We start from the raw sequence: 12061 nt of genomic DNA on the forward strand, positions 1-12061 counted from the left end.
AGACAGAGGATCCAAATACAGCAGCTTAAATGAACCAATAGTAGCTGTACCCTCTGGAACCAAAAGGCAGTTACTTTACCCTAATGCAAATACAGACAATAATAATACAGATATAAAATCCTTTGACTCAATACACAACAATCTACACGATGGGAATTTCAAAAGCCTTTATAAGGCCTTGCATGCCATTTTTCTGGGTCCCTCCTCTTTTTCTTTTTTTTAAGTAATATTTATTAAAATTTTAAAGGTTACAGAAAGAAAAAGTAAAAATACCACATTAAACAAAAACAAAACAACACATCACAATATGAAAAAACAGAGAAATAAAATCCATTAAACAGAAACAAAACGCAAAGAAAAATACAGCAAATCTTCTCATTACTTATCTTTCATTAGCTTATTTCCTTGACCTCCTCACACCTCCCTTTTTTGTATTCTAGGTCAATTATCCATTTCAGCAAATCCTTTCCCTCTTTTAAAATTTTTGTCCTGTAAATTGTCTTAATATAATGTAACTTTACTTTTCCTCCTTTCACCAATTAACAGTCAGTTATTCCCAAATCCTTTATATCATTCCTGCTAAAATCATATAATATTATTCCAACATCCTTCTAACAGTTATTAATTTTACAATGTTTCTGTAAATAGTCTTTAAATTTCCTCCAATCTTCCTCCACCGACTCTTCTCCCTGGTCTCGGATTCTGCCAGTCATTTCCGCCAGTTCCATGTAGTCCATCACCTTCATCTGCCATTCTTCCCGGGTGGGTAAATCTTGTGTCTTCCAGTACTTTGCAATAAGTATTCTTGCTGCTGTTGTGGCATACATAAATAAAGTTCTGTCCTTCTTTGGCACCAATTGGCCGACCATGCCCAGGAGAAAGGCCTCTGGTTTCTTCAGAAAGGTATATTTAAATACCTTTTTCATTTCATTATAGATCATCTCCCAGAAGGTCTTAATCCTTGGGCACGTCCACCAGAGGTGAAAGAATGTACCTTCGGTCTCTTTACATTTCCAACATTTATTATTGGGCAGATGATAGATTTTTGCAAGCTTGACTGGTGTCATGTACCACCTGTATATCATTTTCATTATATTCTCTCTTAAGGCACTACATGCCGTGAATTTCATACCTGTGGTCCATAACTGTTCCCAGTCAGCCATCATAATATTATGTCCAACATCTTGTGCCCATTTAATCATAACAAATTTCACCGTTTCATCCTGAGTATTCCATTTCAACAGCAAGTTATACATTCTTGACAAGTTCTTAATTTTAGGATCTAGCAGTTCTATTTCCAATTTTGATTTTTCCACCTGGAAGCCATTTTTTTTTTTTTGTCCAAATTATATGCCTCCATTATCTGGTAATAATGAAGCCAATCTCGCACTCTATTTTTTAATTTTTCAAAACTCTGCAATTTTAGTCTGTCTCCCTCTTGTTCCAAAATTTCCCATCTGGGTCCCTCCTCTCTCCTGCGGGTAAGGGGAGCACCCTGTTGCAACAGATCAATAAAGATCAGGCTTACTAGCTGCTTTGCTTCTCAGTATTCTCTGGTTGGCCTCTGTTATTCTCTCCTACCAATAGGGAACCTATGTAAGGACTCTATATGGGCTCTTGGATACCCCATAAGGGAAAAGGGCAATTTTTGTTTACAACAGTGGGACCATGGACACAACCTCAAGCTTGTTGGAGGAACGTGGTGGAATATAAAGCCAATTAATCAATTAATAATAATGTTACCCTCCCCCCTCCACTGCTGTGTGGCACCCACATCCAAACCATTCCCTGCCCCCAGCAGCCCTAGCCTGAACCAGCCTCCCACCTAAGAGTCCAGTGAGGGTACTTCTCCAAAGAGTTAGTGTGTGTGTTTTGGGGGTGGGGGGGTTACGGACTCAGTTCTCCAGGCACCGGCTGCACCAAAACCCATTTATTTGCCACTTAGATGCAATTAGAGACATTTAGATAACAAACTGCTGCATTAAATTTAATTATCCCAGCGGTAATTGGTTGCACTGAGAGGATGCTAAGCCCAACACAGAGGGCAACTAATTAACCAGCGGAGCCGGGCGGCGGGGGCTGAGCCTGAACCCGATCAAGATACCACCACCCAGGTCGCCTTCTGCATCTGACCTGCTGACCTAACTACAGCCAAGGCTCTGCCCTCTGCGGGAACAGGTTTTCTCCCCAGAGCCTTCCAGTCCAAGAATAGGGGCAGAAGTCATCTAAAAAGAGGTCATCTGAGCATGCGAAGAGAACCTCTCTCTCACGACAGAAACCCTTCAGTGGTTCTTCACTCTTGAGGAATTGGGTGGGGACACCTTCCAGGTCTGAGGCCATGGATTCCAGGAGAAGTTGTGCTCTGCACTTTCTATTAAAAAAAAAAGCAATTGAAGCAGTGACTAATTTCTTTTTTGTATTTTTTTTTTTAAATGTGTCAGGTCTTAGGCATAGGGTTGGCCATAGGTCCAGAATTTCCTGGACGTAGCTAGGATTTGCCCATCGGAAACAGTGTCCAGGTGAAAATCACTGCAATGTCTGGGAAAATCCAGACATATGGCAACCCATGTAGGAAGTGTAGGTTATGGTGAATTTTCTTTAAAATAGCTCAAAAACTTGTGTGCGGATTTTCACTTTTTGAATTATGGCAAGCCTATCTAGTAGGGTCCCTTCAAAGGCTCACCATCTAGTCCTAGACGCCAGGTGCGGAGCTACACATCCTGTGCATGCCCAGAGTTTCTCTTATTTACCTATTCCGGCCCAGAGAATAGGTAAATAAGAGGATCACCATGACACAGACAAGAAAATGCCTCACAAGGATTTGTACGTCACAGCTTATTATCCCCTTTCCTGGGGTCAGCGTGGGGCTTCCAATTCTCTCTGACCCCTCTGCAGCCCTTCCCACAGAAGCCTTGGCTCCTGCTCCCCACTTTTGACAAGCCTTGCAACAGCTGGGCTGCAGCTTCCTTGGTTGCCCTACATGACTTTGCAACAGATCGAACGCTTCTGTTGAATGCAGACTGCCTCCAGTGCAGACCATTAGGTGCTGTTGCACAACTTCCAGCTGGAGGTCTGGAATGGCCTCTGGCTGGAGTGCAGCCGTGCTAAGCCTGCTCCAGGCAGCTGCTCATAAAGGCATTCTGCTGGTGCCTCCACCATTGCTGCTGCAGCAGCAGTTCCTATTGGCCTCCAAACAGCTGCTAATATATAGCCTGGGCAAGAGTGAGAAGAACAGACAGCCTCTGGGCACGTGCAGAAGGCCATCTTGGCTTCAGGGGATGGAGCCCTGTGCTTTTAATAGTTGGGCACTCATATGATTTTTATTTATTCCATAGAATTTAAATACTGCTTGATTATTATTATTATTATTATTATTATTATTATTATTATTATTTGTAGCACCCTTTACAAATTGCAATTCCCAGGATTCTTTGGAAAAATGTGCTTTAAATGCCTGTTTTTCCTGCAGCAGGCATGCTCAGCTGCCCCTCTGGAAGCTCAATCCCACAGAAAGCTGTGACGGCCACCAACTTGGATGGTTTTATGCAGGAAAGGCTATCAATGGCCACTAGGCACGATGGCTATGCTCTACCTCCACAGTCAGTGGCAGTAACGTTTGTGAATAGTAGTTGCTGGAAGATGCAGGAAGGGAATACAGAATGCTCTTGTTTCCACAGGCCTCTGGTTGGCCACTGTGAGAACAGGATGTTGGACTAGACAGGCCAATGTGGCCTCATCCAGCAGGCACTTCTTATGTCCTTACGTGGTTCAAGGGTAGAGATTGTGAGAAGGCATCTTCCAAAGCAATCCCACCCTGCCAATAGCTTTGGAGCCTTCTTGCCTCTAGCCTAGCCCTCACCCCTTTTCCTGTTCCCGCTGGAGTCTTCTTTTGCTTGCCACGCCTGTGGGCTCTCTTCCGGCCAACGCTGCCAATGACAGATCTTAAAACCTTGGGGTCAGTGAGATTCGGCAATCGCAGCACCTTGTGCCTCCTGGACCTCCTGAGTGGAGCGGGTTGTGTCTTGCTCCTCGTGAAGTAGGGTGAAATGTGAGGAGTGTTGTAAGCCAGTGCAGAGGCAGAAGGTCTGGCCGAGATGGTACAGCATGGCTTCTCTGTCAGGGGCTTCTTCCTAACCCAGTGGAACACCAGTATCATACGCCTCTTAGATGGGTTGGACATGCTGAAGAAGGTGCTGGAGGCCCAAAGACCAGGGTGACTTCAGAGCGGAGAATGCAGCAGGCAGTTCCCTATCAATGGTGCCAAATCCAAGCAAATGTTAGCTCCAGTCCTGTTAAATAGATCCAGCAATTATGGACGTTAAATAAGGGATTAATTCCTCAGGCAGTAGGAAAAGACTTTCTGTGGCTTTTTCATAGATGGGAGCACCCAACTACTGCCACTGTTGACAGCCTGTTGCCCCTTCACTCTGCTTGAATGGGTTATGTCACAATGGTTCCTTCATCAGGTGTTTGTGAGCATGAAAATGCTCTTGGGAGTTTCAGCAATGAAGGCTCATAACATACTGTTTGAAAGTCTGAACATTTCCTCTTTTTTTATTTAACAAAATTTATATACCACTTTTATCATTTATATACAAATTATTAGGAGAGTAAGTGAAAAAATATACTGTAGCTGATTCCCTTATAGGCTAGTTTACATACTTTATTCCTTCTTATACTTCTATCCCACCTTTCCTCCACAGAGCATACACACTTCAGCCTCCCCCTTCTCCATTTTATCCTGACAGCAATATTGTGAGCTAGGGCCATAGCTCAGTGGTAGAATGACTGCTTAGCATGCAGAAGGCATCAGGTTCAGTTCCCAGCATCTCCTGGTGGGACTGGGAGCGCTCCCTCTGTGCTTCGGAGGCTTCGCGTTGCTATCGCTGAAGCCAAGGAGCCTGCATTCGCTCCATAGGACGCACACACATTTCCCCTTAATGTTGGAGGGGGAAAAGTGCGTCCTATAGAGCGAAAAATACGGTATATGTTGGCAGTTCCATAAGGACTGCCGTACGTCAGGAATTTCCCATATATATCTGGAATGCTGCAGGCGGAAGCAGTGCCTGGGTGGAAATAGACAATTTTTTCTGGGAATTTCCGGACGTATGGCAGCTCAGCAGCTTTGGGCAAAACTGAAAAAAGCTCAACAGCTTTGCCCCAAAATAAGGCAACCCTAATTTATTTTATGCCATACTCTGCCATGGTGGGGTATAAAATCTCTTTAATAAGCCAGGAAACGATAAATAACAGCATGTTGGGGGGACTGTCCCAGAACTCAAGAGTAAATGAATTGAGGGTGGAAGCAGAAACTAGCCCCTCATTACTACATGCTGCGTTGGCAAGTTCAGCTGTGATCCCGTGATAACTTTACCTGGGATTAGGGACTATTGGACACAAGGGAGTTGAATTCTGAGTGATGTTTCGTCTGTCAGCCGTCTGTCTCGACTCTCAAGACACAATGGAGTGTGCCTCTGGCGGTGAAGTCAAACCGCCGCATTAGCAGCACAGAAGTGACCTCCCCGGGGCACAAGCCTGGGTGGCGTGTCTGGAGATCCTGAGCTGCCCACGTAATAAGTCTTCCATTCTCTGCCTTGCTGATGTGGTGCAAAGGAAAGCAGAGGTATATGTTTGTCGCCAGCTTGGCTGCAGGAGTTGCTGGAAGGAGGCGTACAGTCATCCAGCTGTCTTAGGGAATCCCAGATTTGTATAGGGTTTACGCCTTAGCCTCAGTGCTTTTTTCTGGGGGTATTCAAGGGTACGCAGTAATGGCACTTTCCCCCCCTAGAAGTAAAAGCACTGGTTTAAAGTGTGGCATTTACTATATCAACCTCATGGTGAGGACCAGACCATTTTTCTAGAAGAAAAGCACTGCTTAGCCTTAAATCATCATCATCATCACATGTTGCAGCTGAGCTAGGTAAAAGCACTGGACAAAGAGTTTGTGAGGGGCACGGACTTGTGAAAAGTCTCAGAGGCCAGGTAGGAAGGAATGAGGCAGCCACATTCAGCCTTTGGGTCTGGGGTCCCCATTCCAGTTCAGTGTACCTGTTCAGTGTCAGAGCTTCAAAGAGCCCTTTGTCTTCCAGCTTCGTCTTGTGTGGCTGCAAAACTCACAGGCCTGCTTGTAGCTTTGTCTGTAGCAGCCTGAAGTGCCTGTTCCATCATGCTCCAAAAAAGGCTGGTATACAGTTGGGATCCTTGTAATATTGGCCCCTGTCAGGACTCCTAACTCATGCTTAAAATTCCCACCTCTTCCTCCTTGGTGAATGGACGGGGAATGGACAGATCTGTCAGTTTCATTTTATCTCCTTTTCTTTTATTTTTCCTAATCTTAATTTTCATATTTTCACATTTGTAAGTCCTCATGAAAATCACCAGCATTTTAGCACTCTTCTTATGCACATTCCCCTGTGTAACACATGCTTGCTGGTTATTTTCACTAATATATGTGTTTTTTAAAAAATATGTGCACTTTTTTTAGTTGGACAGCTGCCGCGCAATATTTGGAAGTGCAAATTTCAAAGGGCAGCTGTGCTTGGGGTTGCGTATTGTTTCAGGGAGCGTGAATTAGGTCGCTCTGCATTTAAAACGTGGACTGAACTGAACTTGTCTCCCCATCCTTCCTTATTATGCTGATCTCTTGCGTTGTGCCTCCGAAGCGGCTCAGCTCTTCCTCTGCTGCTAAATGAAGCACCTTTGTGAGTTCTGGGGAGGAGAAAAAAGCCCTCCCCCCACTTTCTCCAGCACGGCCTTGTGAGAGTGTGTTCACTGAAACCCAGATGGCTTGCTCCCTTCCATCCAAGTTTCCTGCTGCCTGCTGGGCCAAAAAAACACTGTTGTAATAACCACAAGATGCTTCAGCAAATAGGAAAATCACATTGAGTTGTTTGGTTTTTAATTAGCCATTCCGCTCCTGCTATCCCAGCTGCAGCTCCCACCAGTCACTGGCTTGGGTCCTGGAAGCCGTGCTTCTACCTACGCTCTGCTCACTTTGTAGGAACTCCTATGCCTTTTTCGGAGCAATCCAGGAACATAAAGACAAGTCCTCCCATGTACACATTGCCACCCATCCCCAACACTTGCTGGTTCTAGAAACCCCTGGGGCGGCAGCAATCGCTGCCTGTCTTTTCAGCCTCTTAAAACCGCAGGCTTATGAATGGAGACGAGAGAGGGGCAGGCCTTGGAGCTGAAACAAAGAGGGTGGTGGCTTTGTGGTTGAGTTCCTTGCTGATCTTTCAGCCAGCCGATAAATGCAACCATTTTGTGAGGTGGTTCTAATCCAGTCTTTTATACTACAAATCCAATGAGTCCCACCATCGTTAAGGCCATAGGACAGGGGGGATCATGGGTGTTGCAGTCCAAAACCTCTGGAGCTCACCAGGCTGAGCGGAAGAATGCAAGAAGAGCCTGCTGGATCAGGCCAATGGCCCATTTAGTCTAGCAATCTGTTTTCACAGTCAGGGGTGTACCAAGGCTTTGGCTCAGGGTGTGTGCGCTCCAAACATGCCTCTCCACTCTGGTTCACAGTGGCTATGAAACCTGTTCATCCTCGCACTCCTTCTGTGAGGGGCAAGAGTTACAGGAGGAGGGAAATGGGAGGGAAGAAGCAGAAGGGAAAGCAGCAAACAGAGATGATGAGGAAGGAAGGCAGGAAGGAAGATGGACTGACAAGAGGAGGAGGAGGAGCAGAGCAGAGCAGAGCCTACTGGCCGTGGAGAAAGTCACTAACAGAGTGCAAAAGGCGCTGAAAAGCAAACTTCTTAAGTTTCTAGTCCATGGTCTTTACAGGCTTTGGAGGCACCAAGGCTAGATCTACACTCACCTTTTAAATGTTATTAGAACAATATTAGAAATGTCATTCTAAAACATCAAGACAGGAAGAGTCCTCTTTGCTTTCCCTTCTTTTGTGTTTCCACATGGTCTACCCGGTTTCTGGTACAGGATAGCTCTGCAGCACCCTCTGGTGTCACACTTCAACAATGCATTGTGAGCATTGGAAAAAGAATGTCAGGTGGCTATATGGTTATCAGAACCATTCCTTAACTATTTGTTAATGTTAAAAAAAATGAGTGTAGATCTGCCCCAAGGCCGCTCCTTGTTAAGGGCACAAGGGAGCCTAGGTCAGCCTCTGTCCACAGTGACCAACTGGGTGCCTGTGGGAAGCCCGCAATCAGGATTCAAGCACAAGAGCCATTTCCCCTCCTGTGGTTTCCAGGAACTGGTACTCAGAAGCATTTGCTGCCTCTGGTTGCGGAGGCAGAGCATAGTCCTCATGGCTAGTAGCCATTGATAACCTTCTCCTCCATGAATTCATCTCATCCTCTTCCAGAGCCATCTACATTGGCGACCATGGCATTCTAGCATATAGCGTTGCATTGTGGTGTTTATTCCCCCTAGTGGTGTAGAAGATCCAGTCACAATGCACACCTGGATTCAGAAGATGCGGCCTACTGGAGGCTTAAGCCGGTTCTCTAATGTCTAAAGCTATTGTACAAATGCACACAATCGGCATAAGCAGGAGCAGTTTCTTCCTGCTCCAACAAAGCAAATGGACTATTCCCACATCATCTCTTCAGATGCACCCTTGCACCCCCAGGTGCTGTTAGCTTACAGCATTCAAAACTCAGCTCAGACCCCTCTGCCTCTCTCTCAGAACTCCATTTTCCTCTGAAAGCTACAGTTCCCAAAACACTTAATGAACAGCAATTCCAAGTGTTATTTGGAGGGAAGTCATGTGTTTTAAATACATGGTTGTTGCATGCAGCCCCAGTAAATTTTTTTTTTTTTTTGTAATGCTATTTGGAGATGGGACTGTGAGCTGAGTGCTTCAAGCAGGTAATTACTGATCAGCTGGGTTCATGAACAGAGACACACTCTAATGTGTACGGAGGTTCTTGGGTGGTTACTGATGTTGTTGTTGGGTCACCACAGCATTGGATTGGGTGAGGGGGGAGGAGGAAGGTTTGGGGTTTGGGATCCAGTCACTAGCTCAGAGAACACAATCACACAGCACCTATTTAAAGCGCATGATTTCCTCGAGGAGAATCCTGTCATGTCCCACCAATTTGCCTGACCCTCCCAAGATACGTATGGGTGAAATATATGGCATAAAGTGGATATTCCAGCTTGGTAAGGTTGCATTTCAGCTGATGGGGGGAGTTTACAGTCCCAAACACGTGGACTGCACTAGGTGGAATAAGGCTTCCTTGCAGAAAGATTACCTGCCACTCCACCCAGATCTAATATGTGGGGCTGGCAATCACTCCAGGTTTGGGACAGACACGATGTGTTGCTTAAGGTGCAAAACTGCTTTGATTTGGGTTGTGTTTTTAAAAACAACTACAGTACCTGGAATGGCGGAAAATCCTTGCCACTGCCACGAAGTAACTTTGGAGGAGCAAGCACTCCCCCTGCTGGTTGTTATTATTCCTGCGATTATTTATTCATTTTTCATACTGCCCTTCGCTAGAAGAGCACAGCGTGGTTCACAACATAAAAATACAAAACAAGAACACAAAATACATACTAGAACAGGAAAAAAACAATAACTCAGCCCCTCCCACAGACAGCACATTTAAAAGACCATCAATTGTTAATCAATGTAAGTAAAGAAATGTTTCTGCCTGTTGCCTAAAGATAACATAATGAATGCATCAGGTGCATCTTTCTGGGGAGAGCATCCCAAAAGAGGGGAGCCACCACAGAAAAGGCCTGTTCTAGTATTGCCACCCTCTGGACCTCTCATGGAAGGGGCACATAAAGAAAGACTTCAGATGATGACCGCAGGGTCTGTGTTGGTTCATATGAAGAGAGACAGTCCTTGAGGTATTGTGGTCCTGAGCCCTCTAAGGCCTTATTGGTCAAAACCAGCACTTTGAATTGGACCTGGAATAGAACTGGCAGTCAGTGCAGTTGGACCAGGATGAGTGTAATAGTCTCAAATCGTCTTACCCCAGTGAGCAACCTGGCCGCCAAATTCTGCACCAGCTGAAGTTCCTGAAGCATATTGAGAGGCAGCCCCATGTATAACATGTTTCAGTATTCCAACCTAGAGGTTACCAGAGCATAGATAACAGAAGTTAGGCTGTCCCTCTCCAGATAGTGATGCAGCTGAGCCACAACCAAAGCTGATGGAAGGCACTCCACACCACTGGGGTCACTTGAGCCTCAAGCACAGGAAAGGATCCAGAAGAACCCCCAAACTATGTAGGTGCTCATTCAAAGGGGATCTATACTCCTCAAGAGCAGGCAGACTCCCATCCATCCAGTCTAAGGAACCGCCCACTAACAATGCCTCACTCTTATCAGAATTTCATGCAGTCCATTACCAAGGCAAGGCAAGAGTCCAGCACTTCCACTGCCTCACCTGAAGATGTAAAGGAGAAGGAGAGCTGATGCCTTGTGCAGGTGCAGCATGGACGACACCCTCTGTGTGGAAAAGCTGCAGTGTTTTAGTTTAGAGAAAAGGCGAGTTTAGAGAAAAGGCAACGTGAAATAAGTTTATAAAATTATCCACAGGAAAGGGATAGAGCACATAAGACTAGAACTCGTGAACATCCAACAAAGATGAGTGTTGGAAGATGTGGGACAGATTTTTAAGAGGTCCTTCATGCAATGCATAGTTGAACTATGGAACTCACTCTTGCAGGAGGCGACCAGCCTAGATGGCTTTAAAAGAAGATTGGGCAAATCCATGGAGGAGGAGGAGGAGGAGGCTGCCAAGGGCTACTAGCCATGATGGAAGCTCTGCTCTGCTCTGCCTCCGAAGTTGGCGGCAGCGGTGCTTCTGAATCCCAGTTGCTGGAAACTGCAGGAGGGGAGAAGAGGGCTCTTGTGCTCGGGTCCTGCTTGTGGGTTTCCCATGGGGGCATCTGGCTGGCCATGGTGAGAACAGGATGCTGGACAAGATGGGCCATTGGCCTCATCCAGCAGGGCTCTTCTTGTGTTCTTAACCCTATAAAAACTAGGTGGTTGGATGTGGGTGATGCTTTCAAAAGGTTCCAGGTTCCAAGGGGCAAATAGATGAAGCTGGTGGGTCTGGGCTGCTTGCTCTCTTGTCTGCCTTCAACTGAACATATTGAATGAGATAAGGTAAAGGTAAAGGGACCCCTGGCCATTAGGTCCAGTCGTGACTGACTTTGGGGTTGTGGCACTCAACTCACTTTATTGGCCGAGGGAGCCGGAGTACAGCTTCCGGTTCATGTGGCCAGCAGGATTAAGCCGCTTCTGGCAAACCAGAGCAGCGCACGGAAACGCCGTTTACCTTCCCGCCAGAGTGGTACCTATTTATCTACTTGCAATTTGACGTGCTTTCAAACTACTAGGTTGGCAGGAGCAGGGACCGAGCAACAGGAGCTCACCCCGTCGTGGGGATTTGAACCACCGGCCTTCTGATCGGCAAGCCCTAGGCTCAGTGGTTTAACCCACAGTGCCACCCGTGTCCCTTATTGAATGAGGTACTGCTGCAGTTATGGGGCGGTTATGGTGGTGGAGGAAATAAAATACATTGTGGAGTTGGGAGACCCAGCACCTTCTGCTTGTGGCATCTCTCTCTAGCTGGACCATCACAGTCGGTTGAAAGCTCCTCCCACTCAGTGGGGTGACTCTGGGGCAGGGATGTCCCCCGCAAAAAATAGCTGCAGCTGTATTACCAGAGACACACAACTCTGCCAAGAGCTGCATGCAAATCTTTGGACAACCTCTGGCTTTTGTGGTGGTCTCTTCCACTGTCTCAGAGCAGATTTCTGCCTGTGGGTCTCCAGATGTAGTTGGAATCCCAGAACCCAACAGCCCCAGCCAGCATGTGCAATCAGCAGGGATATCGGGAGTTACACTCCAGGAATAACTCAAGGGCAACAGGCTGCCATATAATCTCACAGGCCTAACATTTCTCCACTGGTGTTCAGAATATTCATAGGCAGATGGTGGCTGCTCCTTCTCAAAGCTCATCAGTCTTATTTAGCCCAGCTATGCTGGCAGGGGCTGATGGGAGTTGTAGTCCAAAACACCTCACTCACTCATATGCCCCTCTATAGCCCAGAGAGCGTCCATCCCAGAC

General features: G+C 46.3%; 1 long non-coding RNA gene across 1 annotated transcript; it reads right to left on the minus strand.

Moving 5' to 3' along the window:
- Nucleotides 1-1966: 1966 nt before the first annotated feature.
- Nucleotides 1967-4426, minus strand: LOC309333414. Its single transcript, XR_014152505.1, has 2 exons — nt 3860-4426; nt 1967-2371 (listed from the first exon to the last, which is right to left on the minus strand). It is a non-coding gene; the product is annotated as an uncharacterized lncRNA (long non-coding RNA).
- Between the last annotated feature and the right edge of the window lie 7635 nt (nt 4427-12061).

This window comes from Podarcis erhardii (genome assembly GCF_964252035.2).
Source record: "Podarcis erhardii genome assembly, chromosome: Z".
Lineage (NCBI taxonomy): Eukaryota > Metazoa > Chordata > Lepidosauria > Squamata > Lacertidae > Podarcis > Podarcis erhardii.